The sequence below is a fragment of the Cavia porcellus genome, unplaced genomic scaffold, assembly GCF_034190915.1.
Source record: "Cavia porcellus strain 051 isolate PalLab524CR breed Dunkin Hartley unplaced genomic scaffold, mCavPor4.1 scaffold_10, whole genome shotgun sequence".
NCBI classification, from domain to species: domain Eukaryota; kingdom Metazoa; phylum Chordata; class Mammalia; order Rodentia; family Caviidae; genus Cavia; species Cavia porcellus.
In genome coordinates, this window is record NW_026947493.1 from 78,792,791 (window position 1) to 78,816,799 (window position 24,009).

Consider the following 24,009-nt stretch of genomic DNA (forward strand, 5'->3'; position numbering starts at 1 on the left):
CTTTTATTTACTTCTGTCTCTATCATACAATCATATCAAGCTACCTATTCATGCATGCATAATCTGAATTCCCCTACAACCTCTACCTGAAAGCATTCTAGGCCTGAGTAATACTTACAAATGCAACCAGATCACAGCTTACCCAGACTTAAGAACTTCAATATCTCCCTATTTCTGATTTGCCTAGGAAAGTGTCTCAATTTTTGGAGACTGAGTTTGATTTTACAAACCAGTTTTGATCTACATAGTGCTAATCTGTCCAGTCTCATCCTTTGCTACTCTCCTCCTGTAAGGTGCATCCCAATGATTTTTGTTTGAACCTGAACCTTTTCTTGAATGAGCTATTGTCTCCCATTTCTAGGCTACCATAACTCCTTATCTCCCTTTTCATTTCTACAAAGTCTATAACAAATGCCTGCATCATGGAATCTTAGTAATTTTCCTATGAGGTATTTTCACCATTATAGTGACATATTAAACCATTAAACTCTAAGATTCATGCCAATATATCTATAGAGTTTAGCTGGACATCCCCAAGTTTTTACAAGGCTTGGCTCTTAGTGTTTCATTAATTAAAAAGTCTTGGGAAAACCATGTAAATGGTAAGTACCTACTTGAAAAGAGTTGTTTCTGGAACCATTCATCATGCTGTGTCAACTTGAATGAAGTAAGAAACACCAGGAAAGTTAGTAAAGCACAGTTCTGGACTTGTCTATGCAAATCGAGAAGAGAAGATACAACTCCTTTGTGGGTGGCACCAACCAATATCTTTGTAACCTGAATGACATTAAAAGAGAGAGAATGAAAAAGTGTGCCTCTTTGGGAGAGCTCCAGCCTTCCTGAGCCTGAGCAGGTCTGTCCTTCATGATTACTGTCTGGATATTGGTCTTCAGGTCTCCACACCCTCAGGCCTTCTACTACAGATTCGCACCAGCCACCCTCAAGGGAAATTCCAGGCCTTCAGATCTTGACTGGTGCTACATGCTTGGTGCTTCCTGTTCTGGGGCTCCATCCTCTTGTCTGAGAAGCTCCTGGATCAACTTACTCTATGAAAACAGCCCTTGTGAACTTGCCCATCTCTGATCCTATGGCATGCCTAATAAGTCCCCTTGCACGATGACACACACACGTGCGCATGCACACACATACACACACACACACACACACACACACACACACACACATTTTTTTTTACTGACTCTGTTCCTTTAAGGAGCCCTAAGAAATGCAGATTTGTGGTACCAAGAGTACTTCTAAAGAATTTCAAGGATGAATTTCTCTAATTGGTTTAGTGGTTTCTGTAGTGGGCTCTCTAATTGGATGAGAAGCCAAGTAACCATGCTCTCTATTTCTGATAATGTTGAAGGCACTGATAAACCATGGTGTGAGCTTTTAAAAACAATACGCACCATAGCTTCGCTTGACTACACTGATTCACCAGTTGTGAGATTAGATGTGAGGAATTTAGTACTCTACATATAACACTGTTATACATAGTAGTCTACATATAACATCTAGGGAAGAGTCAGAAGCACAATGATGCTAGATGGTTGCTCTTAGGATCTCTAAATAAAGTACTAAAGGAAAATAATGACCTCAAAGATTTAAATTCCCAGCTCCATACAGGCATAAATAATTTAAAGACTTCTAAATGTATCCGAAGAAGTGTATTAGTCAGTGTTTTACTAGAAACACGTACAATGCAAGATACACAAATATATAAGAAATTATAAGATTGGCATTTGATAGTCAGCAAGAGTTAGATGAGGCAGCATGTAGAGGGTGTCTGCACAGTGGAAACTGAAAGTTTCAGTCCAAAGTGTTGAGTTCACTGCAGTGTCTCAAGGAGGTCCATATCAGTGGGTCTGTGACAGTCTATGCCAGAAGGTTAAAGGGTCCCAGGCAGAAGCCCAAAAGTCTACACTAGAAGCCAGGAGATGCCATCCAAGCTGAAAATGAAGACTGGAGATCCTCTGAGGAGCAGAAGCATGTCTGTCCTGTGTATCATCCAGGCAACAAGGCTCCCTCATGTGGGTCCCCTACACCCTAGGGTGTAGAGTCACTGAGCCAAAATAGTTAAGCTTTCAAACTTCTCAAGTTGACACAATCAGTCAGCCATTACAATCCATCCCTTGGCAACTCAGCAACCAGACATTTCTTTAAGCCAGACTCCTGGTACAATAATATGCTTATAATTATGCCTAACATGCTATGACTACTCTGTGTATAAACAGAAATGCATGAATTCCTTCACCAGAATAAAAGGAAAATTTTCTATGGGTGATATTTACTTTTATCCTTTCATAACTTGAACATTGTAACATAGGTTTAGCAATCCTGTAGAACTATTATTAGGCCCATCAACATTATATTACATTGGAAACATTAGGAAAGTTTCAGTACAGTTACAGTCCTCTTTTCTGTAGCTGATCATGGGGTTGTAGCTGGCATTTAGAACTATGTTCTTCCACTTACTCGTTCTGTATCCCCTTGACCTTCAGCAAGCATCTCAGTGGGTCTTGCTTTTTTCCCTGGACGAGTGACCCATACCTTCATTCCTGAAGGCTCTGGACCATTTGCCATGCTGCCTGGGTTAGGTTGCTGTAGTTTACCACTGACTTTAATAAAACAGCGCATGGTAACTAAGACCTACCTTAAAGGATCTGTGGCATTTCAAGCACATCTTCCTTCTAGTGAAAGGCCTCAGATCACTTTTCCATTGTCCTGTTCCTTCTCATCATCTACATTGTCCTGTCTTTATCCTTGCAAGCCACAGCTCCACTGGAGCCTCCTTTCTGGCCGAGCCCTCAGTAGTAACAATGCCACTGTCCCAACAGCAGACTCCATTTGAATTTTTCTGCCACCCAGGCAACATCTCTAAACACAAGCAAAATGCAGACCAACTTCCTGCCGAAGCACAATATACACCAACTGGGATCCGGCAGCCAATGCAGTTCTCAGTGGAAGCCTCCTGAGCCCATCTTAACCGGCAGCATTCCCATCAGTGTGCTGATTCTCTAGGCTCTGACCAGAGTCTCCCACATGCTTTACAGCATACAGGGGCTGCCTCTTCAGCCAGTCTCTCAAACCATTTCCAAATTAATTCCCAAAATGCGTAAGGAACATGGCCAGGCAATGTCACAACAATTGCCCCACTGCCAGTACCAATTTTTTTGTAACCAGGGTTTGCAAGGGAAAACACTTAATACCTGACACATAATTTATAGGATCATTTTATAATATTTACCCAACGAGTCAAATACAGAAGTGTACAGGAGATCTGTCCACACACTAAAGACCCAAAGAATCCACCTGAGAGCCTGAATCCAATGGCAATGTCCTATACAAGTCCAGCTGAAGTTCTAGAGCCCATAGCAATGTCTCATGCAAGTCTGTATCAAGGATCTGCACTCGGAAGGCCCAAAGGTCAGTGGTGCAGAGTAGAAAGTCTGCACCAACAAAATAAAAGATTTGTGCCAGCAGATGGAGGGATTTTCACTAGAGCCAGGAAGTGAAACTCTTAAGTAAGGAACAGAGTTTTCCTAAACAGAGCTACAGCCATCCTCAGTGACAGCAAGGGCCCAAATTCCTCTGCTGACAAGAACAATTGAGTTCATATCAGGAAAATGAGCATGACAAGCTTCCCCTCCTCCAGCTCTCTTTCTATGCTGTTGGCAATGATCCTCAGGTGGGCCTTCCACACCCAGCACCAAGCTGACTCAGTTCAGCTGGGTGTTACAAACTGACCATTAATTAATCCACCAAAAACACAAACCCCATTCATCGGCCACATTACGGTGCAAGTTTAATAGTCACCCTCAAAGGATTATCTGTAGTTAAAATCAGGACATTGGTCAGAAAGCAATGAGAAAGAAATGATCCAGATGAACCTGATGGTACTGGCAACATTGAGCTCCTAAGTTTTGACTTAGGAGACTATTTTTCCAGGAAAAGAAATTTCCCAATCTCCAGTAACAGCCACAACTCACCCACACACACAATCCATTACACCCTGCAGCTTGGGTCCCTCTGACACCTGATGAAACTCACGCTGCTCTGCCTGTCAAAACAGTAAGGACTTTTTCTGATGCAGTTGCTGAGAAAACCAATGTTAACTCTCCTCAGGACCCACCTTTATTACACACTATAGTTTCTAAGCTCAAAATCAGGCACTCATCTCAGAAAACCTATGCCTCACACAACTTTCCTATTTTGTTAAATGTGCATTTGTGCACGTATGTTAAAAGAGTATCTCTTTTTTTTCTTTGTAATATGTGGTTGATTTACTTAATATCAGTACGCAAATATTGTTAAACCTACATGCTAATATTTACTTTATGGAATGTCAGTAGAACAGTAAGCATGACTCAAACCAAACTTTTGCCTTCTATTTTGGGGAAGGAATCATATTTCTATATGTATGCAAGACAGTGGTATCACAGGATTGTGAACTTTCTATTGTATCTAGAGATTGCGTATGGTTTGAGGCAATGTGTCTGCTTGTCAAAATGGCAAGGAGTGGACTGTGGCTGTCACAGATGGAGATCTGTCACCTTGAATGGACTGTGAGATCTGTAAGCACAGTTCTGAGTGTGTCTGTGAATGACTGACACAAGAGGAAGACTCATACCAGTTGCATGTGGCACCAACCAGTAGGCTGGTGGCTTGGATGAAATTTACATGAAGAGGAAAACTAAAAAAAAAAGAAGTGTCCTTGATCCTGTAAGCCTACTTACTATACCCTCTTGCATAATTACATTTACGTTTTCTATTGATTCTACTCTATTATGATATCATGCTGAGATTCCTATAAAAATAGACATTTAGACAGTCAATTAAACCCTTCTACCCCTGTTGTCACATAACTTAGTTTATTATATAGGTATGTCTTTCGGGGGAACAATATCTTACTTTGTTTGTGAACAACTGTAGCCCAAAGAGAGCTACTCTTCTGTGTCTTGTTTGTTGGAATCTTAATCAGCCTTCCATTCGACATAGCATTCATGTATTTACACCCTAAAACACATAGAGAAATTTACTTCTCTTTGAGTTGATCTAAAATATAAATATACCTTTGTTTTGACAATGGGAAATGTCATGGAAAGTTTCCATTAAATTTAATGCAAGTAGTTTTTATTAATATAGAGTATTATATAATGAAAGACAAAATTTCAGGAATGATAAGGCACATTTTAAAAAGGGAATAATCTATCAACAAATGAATCATCATTTCAGCTTAGCATTTTTTAAAGTCCTACCAAAGCATTGCTCTGTTCTGATTTGCTTGGTTCTGCTTTGTTTTGTTTTATTCTGCTTAAAATTTTTTAAAAACCTAAAGAAAACTTTTTCATAAGATTTCTGTTTCACAGAGAAATTCAAATTGGTACTGGAAAAAAAACTTTGTGACTTTATTTATAATACAAAATAAGCATGAACATAAGTAGATGTGATATAGACTGAAAACATACAGGGCAGGCACGGTAATGGTGACATGTGTCTCTAATCTCAGCATTTAGGAGCCTGAGGCAAGAGAATTGTTGTGAGTTCAAGGTCAGTCTGAATTGCATCCTAAAACCCTATCTCCAAAAGAGATAATATATATAATGTATATATTAATACATGTATTAATAAGTGACTGTAAGCTCCCAAAAGCATTCCTAAAATTCTTTAAAAGGTTACAGTTCTTCATAAGAACCTTTCTTTTTAGGAAACTATATTATTTCCTTTAAAATAAGGAAATATTGGACACTACCATAACTCAACAGTGAATATTTAGTGATGCCCTTGTTTCATTAAATGGATATTTCTACCTAAGCTATCTAAAAATAACTGAAAATAAGTACCATGGATAAATACCTAAACAGTAGTGTCTCTGGTACCCATTTTTATACAGCAAAAACGCTAACCCTTAGTGATTCACAGGATGACCATTTCTTCTCGTGATTTTGGGAACTGATGGGGTTAGCAGGGTGACTCCTTTGGTAGCTGAAGCCACACTGGGCGCTGTATTCAGGCAGAAACTCAGCTGCGTGCTGAATTCCCGGGATGGCCTGCCTCCTCCACGGTCTGTCTTTGCAGTCCTTCCACCATCCGGCAGCCTGGCCCGAGTTACCCACGAAGCCCGCCCCAAGAGCCCACTACTTTATCAACCCTCTGCCTGTGTCACACTTGCTCATTTCCCACTGGCAAAGCACCAAGCCGATATGAAGAACCACATATTGTCTTGGAAATAGCAAGCGTGTTCCTTGGTAGACACCAATGGAAGCTTCGTATGTGCATTTGCATTGTTTGATAATTTATTCAGTCAAGTACTAATTCTGCATCAGCTTACAAACAAACATAATGTAAAACATTACATATTGGAACATAAGACACTTGCTTCTTATAGATCTATTCTGCAGCTTAAATACTGGGATCTTTGTGCTCCATATCTCTAAATGATGAAAATGTCAAATATTGATTTTTAATTACTATTCTGGAAGTCCTGAAGGTGCCTACATAATACCATAAACATCCTAGAAATTTATTCTAAACTTTGAAAACTTAACATTTTCCCTTGTAATTTTATGTCATATATTTCCTAATTTTGGCTTGGCAAAAATGAAGTTCAATATTTATCTTTATACGTAAGTCATAGAGCATGTTCCCCACTGGAAGCACCCAATATTACATAAGCTGTGCACAGTTTACTAACCAGGGTGAGACTGTATTAAGTAAACCACTTCCCACTCACTCAGCAGAGTGATCTTCTTTACCAGGAAGACCAGAGACTACACTGGTCCAGTTGATTTTCTTATATCATTTCAACAGTTTCTAGAGTTACAAAAAGCTTTCCGGTGTAATTAAGAGATTAGAAAGTTTGTTTGAAAGCAATCATTATACACTTGCTCTGATAAGCTTTCTTGCTTCCCTTCACTGGCCTTCTTTAAAAGGAATGACTCATCGAAGAGTGAAATTTAAAGTAAGAGAGATTTATAAAAGTCACAGAGTTACCATACTTCTCTGGCATTCTCGCTGGCATAACCTGAGGCCATGTATTTCATCTTCCAGAGCATGTTTCAATATAAGAAATAGAGAAGTTTGGTAACTCACCGACAGCACTTTTCTTCTCCTACTAGCTTTGTCTTTTAGAAAATTCCTTCTTAGAAAGCCAACAGATCTATTTTTAAAGTTACTTCACATTAATTGGCATTTTAATCCTGAGGCTACACAAAACAAAAGACTTTAAGCATCTTCAGTTTTTGTGTTCAGCTTTATGTCCATACTGCATGGTCTAATGTATCACACACAGGTCATATTCAATATTCATAAATAAGGTTAACAATTATTGGAAGTTTATGATGTTATACATTGGATTAACCTCCTTATACACTGTACATTGCCTCACTTGAAGGCATCTACCAAAATTGTTCCTCGCAATGATTCATAATTTCCTGTTCAAGACCAAATAACCTTTCAGTCATTCCAAATGAAACTTGGTGGTTAAGGATTAAATTGTATAACCACAAAATCTGTATGTTGAAATCCTAACTCCCAGTGGCTCTGGATATGGCCTTCTTGGAGACAGTGTTTGCAGAGGTAATCTTCTTTACAAGGTATTTATGGTACAATTGTGAACACAGACACACAGACCAGAGGAGATGATTCGAAGAGACAGAGTGAGAAAACAGACACCCAGAGACACCGAGAGGTGCTGGAACAGAAGGAAAAATGTCTTGACTTTGGCCCTCTATCCTCCAGCACTGAGACAATAAACTTCTATGATTTAAGTCACCTGGTTGGTGATAAGTTTGTTACAACAGCCCTGGGATATTAGGACATCGGTCATCTCATGATTTTGATTTGTACTCTTGAAAATACAAATGACAATATTGTTACACCTTTCAATACTTAAGAGATAGCTGAAAAACAGAAGGGACTTACGTGTATTTCACAAAGAAGAAACAGAAGCATAAAAGAAGGGAAGTGATCTACTCATTGTTCTAGAGGAATACAGCACAAACAAATTGTACTAAGTTCAGATTCCAAAGTCATCACACTTAGTCCCTTGCTGCTCTTTGATTACAAAAGTCTAAAATTGTAAAGGTTACAAATATATAGTCTCTTCTCTAACACCTCGGTATGTTTCCTACACAATCAGGCACTTACTACAAAGCCAATAGCGTGCCAAAGAATCATTATATTCCCTCCTTTGATTCTTGCTGTTTTTACCTTATTGCTTTTGATTGGTCTGATTTTAAGCATACCGATTATACTTGGAAGGAATTCCGTACAAAATTTTAATTCATCTCAAAGCATTCCCATTTCTCATTTTATGCTTACCAATTGTTTGCTGTTATTTGTTGCTTATTACTCTAGACAATCAGACGGACCAACCTACAGAGCATTGCTCAAACATGGGTAAAATTTCTCTCTGTCTCTATGTCTCTGTCTTTGTCTCTGTTTCTCTCTCTCCCACCAACTATACTCCTTCCTCCTCTCCTGTCTTCTCCGCTTCCTTTCTTTTTGGAGAAGACAAGATGCAAAGACAGAGACACATGGAACTGGATAGGAAGAAGACAGAGCCCCGAGAGGGTTAGCCACCTACTTACTACTGCTACTGAGATTCTCTGAATACTGTTTTGTTCCACTGTTCTTTTTATTAATGTTTCCTTATTTACTTAATGTTGTTATAATAAACTATTTTACATTATTAAGTAAATTAGCCAGACTCATTAGTTATTGCTTAAAATGAAGCAGTAGAAACAAAGTGATTAAAATCAGTGTTAAGCCTGAAAAGGTCTTCGCAGTAGACCAGGAAAAAAGTAACAGAGCCTAAACAGATTATCCTAGCACATCAGTCCAGATGCTGGGCATAATAAAAGAAATTTGGTAATTTTATAATGACCTAGAACATCGTCCTGAGTCACCTAAAGAAAGTGAAATCTCTTGTCAATACTGATGAATTTTTCTGGTATTGTTTCCCTAGTACTGAAATGTGCTTGATATTTTATATCTTCATCTTTTCTGTTTCGACATCACCTGTTAAAGTCAGAATTATATCCTGCATCTGCAGAGGAATGTCGGGTTAATATGCCTTTACCTGAAGCTGGTATCTGTTAACCAGATCTCAAGTGATAGGTTGAGTCACCTCTTTGCCCTTCACCACCCACAATAACATTTTTTTCAACCAAAACTCTGCTATATTTTGAGTTTACCACATAGTTACTCCCAAAACCAATGTCTCCTGTCACCAACAATGTCACCTTGTCAACAAAGTCAACTTTACAATTTCAGATGGTATCTTACACTTTTTACTTTGATCTAACAAGACAAACTCTAATCTTGCGCTGCAAACAACATCTGCCTCTCTCCAGTTACTCATCTCTGCGAACTAAACCTCCATTGGAATGCAGCCCTAATTGCCCCTGTGAATTCCTTAGTCAGGATTCTCTTTCTGCTCCGAAAAACCACATCACAGCAGTGCAGCACTGCCCTGTGCTCCTTCCTCTGGGACAGCGCATTGCTTAGAACCACATCTTCATTTGCACCTTTTCATCAGGCAACTCACTGGAACGTGCTGTGTTGACACTAGCACAGAAATGGGAGTAAACGGGAGGCCTTTGCACATGGATTACATGAAATCAAGCTGCTGGAAAATATGGCCAGAAAAGAAAATCAGGACGGGGTGTGCCGGAGGCTGGGCCCGCCAGGACATCAGCTGAAATGAGACCACTCACTGCATCTGTCTCTGCCACAAGGGCACAACTTGTCCCTGCACTGTTGCATAAATACAACCAAAGGAGGCATTTAAAGATGGCATTCGAGACGGCCAATTACAGGTTTGCATGTTAATATCATCACCGACATTCCAAGCTTCAGCCAGTGACAATGCTCTACCCATGTCCCTGAAGTCCAGACATAATGGACACTAATGAATGAACTTGCAGTAACACAGTAGTGGGTTTCAATTCATGCAAACTGCCATGATTCATTCATCCGAAGCCTGCTTTCTAAAGGAAACGAAACATGAGGTGCAACTTTTTCAGCCATTAAGATTAGCACGAAAAACGCTTTTATATTTTCTTGTATATTTCTGGTAGAAATCAGACCTTCTGGTTGGGTGCCTCAGGGTGAACCGTGCGCAGGAGAGACCACAGCACCGATCAGTGCTGAGAGCACCGACAAGCTGAGGCGGAAGATGACTAATTTTGCCTGCCTGGCACCAAGCAGTCTTTCTGAGTCATTGTTTATTTGCTATTAAAAATACTTTTAAACATACTTGGATGTAAGACTGCGCAGATAAGGTAGCCAGAGGTGGAAAGTTCCCTTGTAGCCCAGCCTCTGTCGTTTCCTTCCATTCTCTGGAGAATCATTTGATTTTATTATTCAGAAGCCAAAATACTGGGACATGGTAACTTTGTACAAAGCTCCCGTTTTTTTAAACCCATCAGGTTCCACAAACACCCACCTGCATCGTCTTCCTTGTCTTTGTAAAGAAAAATGTTCACAGATTTTAATGCCTTGTTCTACCTAAACCATCGTATGCACCTGACTCAAAAATCTCATTTCACGGGGATGTAGCTGTCAAATGAGACTGTCTCCAAAATGCTCATTTGCTGAAAACTTTTGAGAAAATTTTCACTGAGCCAAATTTATAATATTAAGCTTTTAACTTATCAGAAGTTTTTCACCCAGCTCTTTGCCTTTGTGAAAAGGAGGATGAGTTAGAGATCTCCGGTCACCAAAAGTGTAGATTCAATGTTCACTCAGCAATGGTGCATCTCTCTACTTAGAAGTGAGCGGACCGTGCTCTGAGAGCTGAGCCCTGGGTGGCAGACAGCGTTCTTCCTAAGGAAACTTGGAAATACTCTCAGAATCACAAAGTCACTGAGAGTCTTTGGATAGGGGTGGAGTGAGGTCCCTGTGGATTCATGTGTGGGAGCTTGGTCTCCAATGAGCCCGTGTTGAGTTGGTAGAAGTCTTGAGAGCCTGATGATTAGGTTAGAAGGGCACAGCCCTCAGTGTAGATTAACGTTGGTCTCACTGAGTGAGTTCTTGTGAGAGCATAATATTACAAAACAGGGCCTATCACATACTCAAGCACTTCGACAAGCACCCCATTCCCCTTTCTGCTTCTGACCATGTTGTGATGCAAGCTGAGGGCCCTCTCCAAAATTCTGGCTGCATCCTATTGAATCCCCAGATACATATATAAATATAGAGAGAAATATTCTCCTGAGATAATAGTAACATTCAGTAGAATAATCAGCTCCTTGAGTTGCTTACCACTACATGAGTCTTTTGGCACATGTGTCTAAGCATTAATGACTAAAAGACTCAGCTTATCAGATATGCCTATCAGGAAATTAAGTCCCTGACCTCGGTGGCCACGACAGGCCAAAGCCACTGAAACAAAGATTCGGAGACGAGGCACAAGAAGAATTGAAGGTTTCATAGCACAAGAGCTATCATCTCAAATGACTTCTCAAATAACAAAAATAATAGCATTTTAGTGTCAAAAGAGCAATGGTTTTTAAATCCACCATACTGAAACAAGAAAAGTATTAAAGATTTTAAGGTGCCAGGAGTTTAGCTCAATGGCACAAGTGCCTGCCTAGAAAGTATGAGGATGTGAGTTCAATCCCTGGAACAAAAAAAAAAAAAAAAAAAAAAAAAAAAAGATTTTGAGAATTTGAACAAAATCTGCCCTGAAAAAAATTAGGATATGTATTTAACGGTACAAAACTATGTGGCTATCCTACAGTTTGCTTATTTTGAAAAGCTATTGAATATTACAATGTCATAGAAAGAATTCTTTCTGATAACTACGTAGCTGTCCATGTATAATCTTGAGGAAAATTCTTAGTCTCCCTGGGCCTCAATTTCTTCAACTATGTATTAAAATTTTATTTTTTACATCATAGAGCTACTGTAAATTTTAATGAAACTGATGTGTAAAACAACCCCTTATATATAATAAATGATTTATATGTTTAATGATATCCATACTGTTATTCATTTTTATGTAGCTGTGTATTTGACAAATATTATGATACAACTTCTTGGTGATGTGCTTTGTTAAAATGCTGAGAATACACTGATGACCAAAGTACATTTCCACTGTTATGAAGATCACATTCTATGGTGATGATAAGCTTCGCTTAAAATCAACCCAAAAGTCATCTTCACAAAGATACTTTGAGCTAAGTTAAACTTGTCCTCCAATGGGAATGCTGAGTAATATAACTGGTAAGGGTAAAACAACCTACTCATCAAGGAGACACCAAAAAGGCTTTGGTTTGCAGCCTGTACCCATTTCCACTCTGCAAATACTCCCAACATAACTAACCTCAGGACCTGGGCGAACTTGATTGGGAAAAGACACACAGTACAATATGACAGTGCAGGCTTTCCAATAGAGCTTCAATATAGACAAATGCTCTAGAGTTGATGGTAACACTAAGTAAAATAATCAGGAAGTGACATTTTGAGTATTTTTAATTTATTTTATTATAATTCACTTAACTGTAAATTCAAATAATATCTTTTTATTAATGGCTCTTTGCAACCATCAGCTCACAAAATTTCTGATAATTTAACAGTAGGCAGTCAGGAGCCAACACAGTTGGCAACAGCTCTCAGCTATGGTCCTACCTGACCCGGCCTGTGGGTCAATCCGGATCCGCAGGGCAGTTTCCTGGAGAAGGAACGGGGATTAACACAGACAGACAGGGCAGGAGACAGAGAGATGGAGACAAGTCAAGGAAGTCCAATCAAATCTCATTTATTGAGGAAGTGGTCACAGCTTTTATAGGTCAAGGACGGGCTGGTGGGACAGGAAGAGGCTACGGGTCCGTGTATGTGACATGAGTAGGTGAGGATTATGGTTAGTGTAGGCACATTATGTGCCCATATGAGGGAGAGGCAGGGAGACAGCAGCGGGGTGGTCGCCGCTCCCTACACCTACCTAACAAGTGTTTTCAGCACCTGATACTTTATTTTCTGATGTAACTAAGAAGGTAAACTAATCAACCAACTTCACTCTAAGAAAGTTTGCATTTGAAAATGTACAAAAGCTGGAAGATATCAGTGGTGTTTTTAAGTTAATTTCTGCATTCTCCAGCCAAACTTTAAAAATATGTCCAGGTTACTGGTTATCCCAGGCACCAGTCCACACTGGCAGCCTGACTTATTAAAAGAGGACAAAGAGTTTCACTAACCTTGAGCCCAAGGAACTGTCCACTGGTAGCCCAGGGAGGAGAGGAGCTTAGAAGAGACTAAAATTTTCAGTCCAGGCAGGGATATGAATAGAGAAAGGTGACTTTGGGCCTAAAACATGGGCCAAAATGTACCCATAATGCACAATCAAGGGCCCACTAATAAAATGATCTTATAGGTTTTTATAAGCCAGTAGCTTTTGGAGTGGACCCTAGAAGAATGTTCTGTCAAAATAGATGGCGAGAATTAAATTTCAAGATCCAGACAGGAGACACTGAAGTGAAATGATGCACCTTCGATTTTCAGAACTGCAACCTCAAGATAAATGTTCCTGCTAAGGCAAAGATTTGTTGGACTTACTGGGGGCATGGAAAAGCCTTTTGGTTGGGAAGATTTCCTCTTTTGGAATCCAAGGAATGTTCTCATAGTGGTCCACAGCAAAAGATTAAATTCTGCCTTTTGAGGAACAACAACAACAATAAATGCTACCAATTTGACCACAAAACAACCAGATCGCCAGGAGAGAAGGGCTGGTCCCAGAGGGAGACTCCAAGGAAGAAGGCAGCTTGGCAAATGTGCCCTACTGCACTGTTTAAATTTATTCTGATGCTAGGTGAAAAATTAGCTATGGATTGTGTTTTTGATTGGTTTTAGGCATTATCTGTGTAAGTTTGTTTATTTCTATACTGCCTGTAAAGCATATAATTCATTATATCAAGGTATTCTCACCTTAGCACTTTCTGGTATTATCAGCACTTTAAAAATATAATAACATCCCCAAGTAATAAATGGCTTACTCAAGATTTGATGCAACAGAAGGCAGGAGAGTGGACTCACATGCAGATTTTCCTGTAAACATGGAATTCAGAATGTAATAAAAACTTTTTCCATGACGGGCTAGTTGTATAATAGAAAATCCTATCTACAGGGGACTCCCCAATACCCACACTGGATACTGAAACCTGGACTACAACCTAACCCACTCTACTTCTGCATGGTGCCTATAACTTCTCCATTTTGAGATGCAACAGAGAAGCTAGCATGGGTTCTTTTTATTTGTTTGTTTGTTTGTTTTTCATGGATAAAAGATATATGGTTACCGGAAAACCCGCACATAGGATTTTTCCCCTTAGAAAACAAAAACTTCCATTTCTTCACTTAAATGAATCCCTTTATGGCTCCTTGTGACTTCTGAATTGCCAGCATCACAACCCTTGCACTTTGACCACTTCACTAAATAAAATAAGATTTCTTCGACACAAGTTCTGCAACACCAGGACTACAGATCCAATGACCATGAGGGCAACCAACTGACAAACTGGAAGTCAGCATACGCAGCACAGGTGCACTGGCCTATGGGGGACAAAGAAGGACAGAAATTTCATTATGCTGCCCCAAGCTGTGTGCATTTAAAACTTCTATGTTGTTTATTGTTGAGTTATGATTTACTATATTCAGAGCAAAGTTGACCATGCATAGAACAATGAAAAGAGAACCCACCACTGGAGGATTACTGTATAACACGTATTGGAATGTATTTATTTAGATGTATCTTCTCTGATACATCAAAGAAAATCTTCCCGGAGCTAGATATCCATTTTCATGTCCAGATTTGGGAGCTGTTAGCTCCACGTGGCATTTTCCTTTTATTGTAAAGCATCAGTCATGTTGGATTAAGGACCATCCAATGACCCCATGCTGATTACCTCCAGTGAAATTCTATTTTCAGATGAGATCGGGTGTGTTCAGGGCGGTATGACCACAGACAGAAATTCTATTTTCAAACAAGTCACCTTTACAGGTGTCCGGAGTTAGGACTTTATATTCCGGGATCATGATCAAACTCACAGCACTTGCTATGGCCATTATTTTCCTTGGGTAGAAAATAAAAGAAAATCAAGAGGAACAGATATAATTCGTATTGATCTTTATCGCAAACATAGAGCTCTCTGTGATTTTCTAATTAACCAGTTTATTATACATAATATTCAAAATTATCAACAAATCATTACGCTTTGGCACTTAACTCTAAATTGAAATTTGTCTGCATGCCAAATAAAACAGCAGTCTTCTGCTCTCTGACACACTAAAGAAATTCTCAGATACTACTTTCAGGCAGTGTCAAATTAGATATTAATGTAGCTTTAATTATTCACAAAATAAACTGTTTGACGTGTTAGGATATATTTTACTGCAAGTGACAAAAATCCCAATTCAACCAGTCTTATGCAGTTAGCAAAATCTATTACTTTTCTTAAAACTTCTGAGGAATACAGAGTGGTAAGACTGATTAGGTTTTACAAGCTCTAATAAATATAATTTTTGACCCTCCAAATGTTTTCTGTGTTGCCTTCATTCTTATGCTGTTTTCTATTTTATCTCCAACGCCAGTAACTTTGGGGAGCTCTATTCTCCCATGTCCATAGGGAAGCCAAGGAGGAAAGTTGTTTCCCAAAAATTATCTCAGAGTTGCTCACAATTATCTTTCTGAGAAATAGCAATTCTTTTTTGTACTGTGGTGGGTAAATTTGGTCTTATGTACGTTCTAGAACCAAGAACTGACCAATGGATACTCTTAATCTCTGAGACTAGAATAATGGGCTCAAAGCAAATGGTCACTTCTAGGTGAGGTTAACAGCTTGAAGAACACTGAAGGAGTTGCTGAATACTGGAACCATATATTGTGAGCTGCTGCCATATCCATCAGAGCGGAACCTGTAGGAAGTGTGTGTGTGTGTGTGTGGACACAGAGAGAGGAGGGAATTTGATTTACTATAAGGAATTGGCCTCTGGAATTTTGAGGCTGGCTTAGCAAGTTGAAAGTCTGTAGAGAAAGCCAGAGGAGAAGACCGTGGGCAGTCACGATTCTGAGAACACCAGCCCTCTCTCCAATCTCAGAAAAAGATTAAGTTCAGTTTTCAACATGCTCGCCTTGGTCAGGACTACCAAAACCATATTCCTTTTTCCTTATCTTAAATTCCCATAATTAGGGACCACAATCACGTTTACAAGATCCCTTCAAAGCGGCAGTTAAAGTTGGTTCAATGACTTGGGACTGTGGATCCACGTGGCCAGGGTCACACATCTAGAGGCTGTGCGAGAACCAAGGGTCGCAGCACGTACCTGTAGTTCCACCTGCTAGGGGGACTGAGATGGAGTGGGATCATTACCTGAGTCTGTGAGTTCAAGACCTACAGGGGACACATGGGGAGACCCCTTTCTCAAGGACAAAGCAAACAACAATAACAACAGAAACCACGAAACCCATCAATCACAGTTGCTGAGATAATTAGCTCACTATTTCAACTATTTCAGTAGTATTTTCTTTCTCTTACGAACCCCCCCCCCCTTTTTTTTTTTGCTATGCTAAGGTCATCTCCTATACAAAGCAAGTCCTCTGCCCCTGAGCTACATCTAAAGCCCCAACAAATATTATTTTAACTAAACATAATTGCCATCTAGGTAAAAGACTGCCTTCCTTAGCTTTCCTTGAACCTATGATATAGTTCTAGAACTAGTTTCTGGATAGTATGATGTGGAAAGAAGGCTAATGCTCAATTTCTGCAATTTCACCTTAAAGACATTAAATAAGCTTCCTGATACCGCTGACTTTTTCCGATGATGGAATTTTGGTGTGGAGCTCAGAGTCCCCACAAGCTTGCAGACAGTGAGATTATGTATTAAGCTGGTAAAACAACATGAAATAAGGAAGCAAAACCTGACATCAGTGAGATACTACTAGACTGGCCATTTTACTGCTCCACTAACGATAACTACGTAAGACAGAAACAAATTTCTACATTGTCTAAGCCCCCTAGTACTTGGGTATCTATTTAAGAATTAGTCTAAACAAACTCCAACTACTGATGGAAAGAAATGACATTCACTAAGGTAGGGGGAAAAAAAAAAAAAAACTTCTTGGCAATATTGCCAAAACAACATTCTATCTTCAATGGAGAGAAAAATTAATAAATACTTACAAACTTTAAACTGAAAAAACAATGCTGTTTATATTTTACAGGCTGAAACAGGATCTAACGAAGAAAAAACATGCTCTTCATAAAACCAGTACACTGGCTGCATCTGAAAACAAGAAGGACACTAATACAGTTCTTCTAATTTAAGGCATAGCTAACTCCATTGGTGCTGAAAAGTTCAAAGGACCCTTCCTGGCGAATTCCCCTCCAACACTAGATCAGTAGTACTACTATGACAGAGGCCATTTAATAGAAATTAAAGTAAACGATTTTTTCCTTTCTCGATAATGCAATATCCATAAATATTTATTAAATTTTAAATCTGTAACTTCCATTATGCATGCAAAAAATAAAATTATTTAAACCAAATTATGTCCTAGCCAAATGAAGAAAACATGAAAGATTTGGAAACAAAAGGAAGTCATGGCGAGTTTCTTTGACATGCCAGAAATACAATGCTGTATTTCCAATCACACCATCTTTTGTTTCTAGAAATAAAAGAAAGTCTTTTGTTTAGCTGTTATATCTAAAATACCAGCAAGTGTTCAGATGTCAATGTTTTCTGTTTATTGTGACCACACAGTATTTCACTTCTCTGATGTGTTTTATTGGCTTGCATGAATTAAAGGAGTTTGTTCATCTTTCATCAAATCTGAGTTGATTCTTCCTAACTTTTGCATCATGGTTTGCTTTGTCAACATGTCTCATGACAAAGGAAACCTAACGGTTCATTGTGAAAGGGATGAAAAAGGATTTATTGTGTTTTCACATGAAAGTGAAATTAGCATCAGACTAAAAAGCATCATGAGAAACCACGAGCCATTCAGAAAGCCATCAGAAGTGGATGTTACTTCATACATAAAGGACCTTACAACAGGACAAAGGTAGGACCGTGCCCTGCCACCTCATAAACAATAACCCACTGAAAACATGTGAGCTCTCAACCCAGTCACCTAAAGCTCTGTGTCTCACTTGGCCCACTAGGGACAACAGAGTCAATAAGATTCAAGATTCCAAGGAAATAGATTGGAAGGAATTAAGAGAAAAATAGTCCACACTATTGGAAAATATTTGCAGTTACAGTCCTGAAATACAAGCTACTAAAAGACATGAGCCTATTCTAATTACCAAAAGCTGCTTCTGCTTCTTCTTCTTCTTCTTCTTCTTCTTCTTCTTCTTCTTCTTCTTCTTCTTCTTCTTCTTCTTCTTCTTCCCCTTCCCCTCCCCCTTCCCCTCCCCCTTCCCCTCCTCCTCCCCCTACCCCTCCCCCCTCCTCCTTCTTCTCCTCCTTCTTCTCCTCCTTCTTCTCCTTTACACTTGACCATCTCTTCAGCAGGACTCCAGGATAAGAACAATAGATTACACGTCGAGAAGAACTGTAAGACACAGACTTTCCACACTCACGCAGGAAAGCCTAACAAAAGAACAGAGGGGAGGGGGCTGGGAATTTAGTTCAGCAGCATAAGCGCCTGCCTTGCAAGCAGACAGTCATGAGTTCGATCCCCGGTACTGATAAAAAAATGAAAAAGGAAAAAAAAAAAAAAAAAAAAAAAAAAAAAAAAAAAGAACAGAGGTGATAAGAAGCACATTTAGAGAAGCAGTCAATAAGATTCGTAGCTATGTCATTAAAACACTAAACAAGAATGAAAATAAAGTCCAATTAATGTAAATCCCCTCATCCTGCCTGCTTGTTTAAACGCTTCAGTTTCTCTTATTCAATGTCTGAATTTCAAACAAATTCAAATCACAAAGCATGACCAAAGGAAAGGAAAGCAGCAGTTTAAAAAGACAAAGCAATCGCCAAGTTGTACTTGGTTATGGCAGAGATGCTGCAGCTACCAGACAGAGAGGAAAACAATGGCGGTGGACATACTTGGTACTCTAGTGGAAAAAGTTGATAACATGGAAGAGCACATTAATAATGCAGGCAGTAAAATGGAAACTACAAGAAAAATAAAAAAGAAATGCTGGGAAGGAGAAAACTGTACAACCAAAGTGAGAAACACCATCTGCAGGTTCGCCATACACTGGATATGGCTGAGGAGAGGGGCAGCGACATCCTCATCAGGATCCATGCACGCTAGTATATAAGATAAAATACCTGAGTGCTGACAGAAGGAAAAGCTGCCAACCCAGGATTCTATATCCAGCCAAATTTATCTTCCTACAATAAAGGAGAAATAGAGCTTGCTTAGTAAATAGAAGCTGAGAGAATTCTTCCTCAGCAAATCATCCACACAAAATTCTTTTGGGCTGACCAATAATGCTATGTCGGAAACTCATAACTAGATAAAGCAATGAAACACAGAAGGAAGGAGAAAATAAAACCTTAGTAAATTGGGTAGGGGCAGGACTCAACTTGAGCCTAAATAGCCAGAAGAAACCTAATATAAATGAGAGGAAAATCAATGAAATTAGATAAGGGAACTTTAAACAAATCGATTGAGGCAGAATCAAACCATCCTTTGAAATGTCAGTACTTGAGATGACTCTGGTTGATTTAACCAACAAAAAGAGAGGGAATAGTTGGTTTAGTTGCCTCAGAAATAAAATCAATGTGCACTATTGATATCCTAAATATTGGAATGCTAAAGGAATACCACGGTCAATCTGCCCAGGAATGTGATGAGAGGGTGAAATGAACCAAATTCACCCAAACTATCAAAACTTACACGAGGAGAAATAAATCACCTCAATATCCTATGTTTATGAAGGAAAGTAAGCAGATAATATCATTTCAGATAAGAAATTTTCAGGCTCAGATTGTTTCCATATTAATCCCAAGGTACATTTAGTGAATAATTAATACCAAGTATTCAGACAGAAATAGAAATTACAGCAGCAGGAGTGGGTTTTTCCTAAGGCATTCTATAAAGCAAATGTTATCCAGTACCTTATAAAAAAAGACTACAAGAAATGAAAACCACAAGATGCATATTAAATGCAAAAAGCTTCAAAGATACTAACAGGTAAAATCCAACAATGTATAAAAATATACAGTATAAACAGTTAGAATTTATTCCAGATATGCAAGACTTTGCATATCTGGAATTATTTAACTTACAAAAGCAAATTATTTGGGTAAAAATGAAAATTCAACTGTTCAAACTAACTCATCACAATAAAATCCCTTGACAATATCCATAGTCATTCATGATAAAAACTACACCAACGTACCTGTGAGCAATTGGACTTAACTGTTTATAGAGTTTTCCACCCAACCTCATCAGATTACATATTTTTCTCAGCTGTGCATGGGATATCCTCCAAAATAGGCCATATATTATCCCATAAAATATTCTTAAGTAATGCAAAGGTATTGAAATTATCCCATGCATGATATCTGACCATAGCACACTGAAATTGGAAATTAATGGCAAAAGAAATTGCAAAACCTGCATAAATTCATGGAACTTAAACAACAACCTTCTGAACAACCAGTGGGCTACAGACAAAATTAAAATACAGAAGAAATAAAGCAATGCCTACAATTCAATGAAAATGCGGAAACAACATACTGTAATCTGTGCGATGCAATGAAAGTGGTCTTAAGAGGGAAATATATAGCAATAACTGTCATATCAAGAAAACAAAATGAGCACAAATCAACAACCTAATGCTTCATCTCAAGCTTCTAGAAAAAGAAGAGCTGGTTAAACCCAAAGCTCATAGAAGAGAGGAAATTGCAAAGATTAGAGCAGAAATTAATGCAATTGAAACTTAAAAACATACAAAGAATTAATGAATCAAAAAGCTGGTTTTTTGAAAGAATAAACAAAATTGACAAACCTCTAGCTAACCTTATCCAAAAAAAAGCCCAAATTCATGTAATAAAGACTGAGAAGAGGGAAATTACTACAGATCCCATAGAAATTCAGAAGATCATGAATACCTACTTTAAAAATTTCTACTCACATAAAGTGTAAAATACAGTGGAAATGGACAGATTTCTAGAAACATATGAACTACCAAAGCTCAACCAAGAAGATATAACAATTTTGAATAACCCAATATCAGTTATTGAAGTTGAAAACATAATTAAAAATTCACCAACAAAAAAGGTCCAAGGTCCTGATGGATTCACAGCTGAATTCTACAAGAAATTTAGAGAATATCTGAAGACAATACTCCATAAACTCTTAATGAAATTGAAAAGAAGAAATCCTCCCTAAATCATTCCTGGAGGCAAGTATTGCTCTGATACCAAAACTAGAGAAAGACTCAGCCAAAAAGGAGAACTATAAGCCAATCTCATTAATGAACATTAATGCAAAGACTCTCAATAAAATACTGGCAAATACAATGCAGCAAATCATCAAGATTATACACCACGACCAAGTGGGATTCATCCCAGGAATGCAGGGATGGTTTAACATATGCAAATCTATAAATGTAATACACCACATGAACAGAACCAAAAACAAAATCTGCATGGTCATCTCAATAGATGCAGAAAAAGCTTTCAATAAAGTCCAACACATGCCTATGATAAAAACCCTTCAGAAACTTGGAATACACAATGTCTACTTCAACTCATAAAGGCCATTTATGACAGACCAACAGCCAACCTTAGCCAAATGGACAAAAACAGAAAGTTTTACTCTAAAATCAGGAACAAGGCAAAGATGTCCACTATCACTACTCCTAGTTCTGGAAATACTAGCCAGGACAATTAGACAAGAGAGAGAAATAAAAGGAATAAAGATAGAAGAGGAAGAACTTAAATTATCACTGTTTGCAGATGACATGATACTCTATATAGAAGACCCAAAAAACTCCACTAAAAGACTACTGGAGGTAATAAACAAATTCATCAGTGCAGCTAGATACAAAGTCAGAGCTCAAAAATCAGTTGCATTCCTGTACACAAACAAAAAACTCAGAGAGAAATTATGGAAATATCACCTTTCACAATAGTATCAAAAAAATGAAATGCTTAGGAACCAACCTAAATGAGAATGTAAAAAATTTACTGGCTGAAAATTTTGCTATGCTAAAAAAAAGGAGGAGAGGATATTAGATTGAAGGGGATATTAGAATATGTAAGAATATTTCTTGCTTTTGGATAGGAAGAACCAGCACTGTGAAAATGGCCATACTCTCAAAACTGTTACACAGATTTAACACAATCCCAATCAAAATGCCATTAGCATACCTCACAAATCTAAAGAAAACACTCCTAAAATTCATCTAGAAACAGAACAAACCTAGAATAGCAAAGGCAGTTCTGGGCAACAAAGGCAATACAGGAGGCATCTCAATTCCTGACTTGAAACTATACTACAAAGCCACAGTGATAAAATCAGCATGGTACCGGCAAAGAAATAGACCTGAGGATCAATGGAACAGATTAGAAGATGCAAACACAACCAAAAAGACACTCAGCCACCTGATATTTGACAAAGATGCTAAACTTGTTCACTGGAAGGATAGCCTCTTTCATAAATGGTGTTGGAAAAATTGGCTCTCCACATGCTAAAGACTGAAACTAGACCTATGCCTATCACCATGCACAAAACTAAAGTCTAAATGGATCAAAAATCTAAATATTAAAACTACGTCTACTGGACTAAGGTAGGTAAGTACCTTGGAGACATAGGGGTAGGCAGAGAATTCACTAACAAAACGCAATCTGCACGGGAAACACTTCGAAGAATCAACAACTGGAATCTCATATTATTGGAAAGTTTCTATACTTCAAAGAAAATCACCAACAGAGTGAAAAGGAAACCCACAGAATGGGAAAGAATTATAGCCAGCAACCCCTCAGACAAAGGACTTATATCCAGATCATACAAAGAATTGAAAAACATTAAGCTCCCAAATTCAAAGACCCTCTCCAAAAATGGGCATCTGAGATGAACACACATTTCTCAGGTGAAGATATACAGATGGCAAATAAATACATGAAGAAATGTTCAACATCACTGGTCAACTGAGAAATGCAAATTAAAACAACATTGAGATTCATCTCACTCCGGAAAAAAGAGCTGCCATCAAGAAATCAACTGATATGGGCTGGAGATTTAGCTCAGCGGCATAAGCACCTGCCTTGCAACCAGGCAGTCATGAGTTTGATCCCCAGTACTGATAAAAAGGAAAAAAAAAAATAAGAAATCAACTGATAACAAATGTTGGCGATGCTGTGGGGAAAAAAGAACACTGCTCCACTGTTGATGGGAGTGTAGACTGGTGCAGCCACTGTGGAAATCATCATGGATATTTCTCAGAAGACTAGGTTTGGAAGCTCCATTCAATCCAGCTATTTCCCTCCTAGGTACTTTCCCAGAAAAACTGAAAAGTTCATGTCACAGTGATATATGTGAACTCATGTTAACAGCAGCACAATTTGTAATAGTTAAATCTTGGAAACAACCAAGATGCCCATCAACCACAGAGAGGATACAAAAGATGTGGTATTTTTCTACAATGGAATATTACTCAGCTATAAAAAGGGTGATCATGAGGCCTTCATAGATGCCTCAAATAGATGCAACTTGAGACTATCCTCATAAGTGAAATAAGAATCATATTTCAAAATATTACATTGTATCTCTATGTACAAAGTAATAAGAACTGTAGGAGTAATAAAACCCAAAATGTGTAATTGTTATTTTAAAAAAGAGAGGAAAAGAAAATGCTCCAAAGGACATAACTTCATGTATGTTTAAGTGTGTAGGATTGATAACCATATTACTAAGTTTTGATTGGACCATTGAATAATACTGTTTACAGTCTCACTGTTTGAATGGCCATTTTGTATGCTTCAATTTTATAACTTGAACAACTATTTCTAAGATGACAGTATGTAACTTATCAACTAATGATTTCT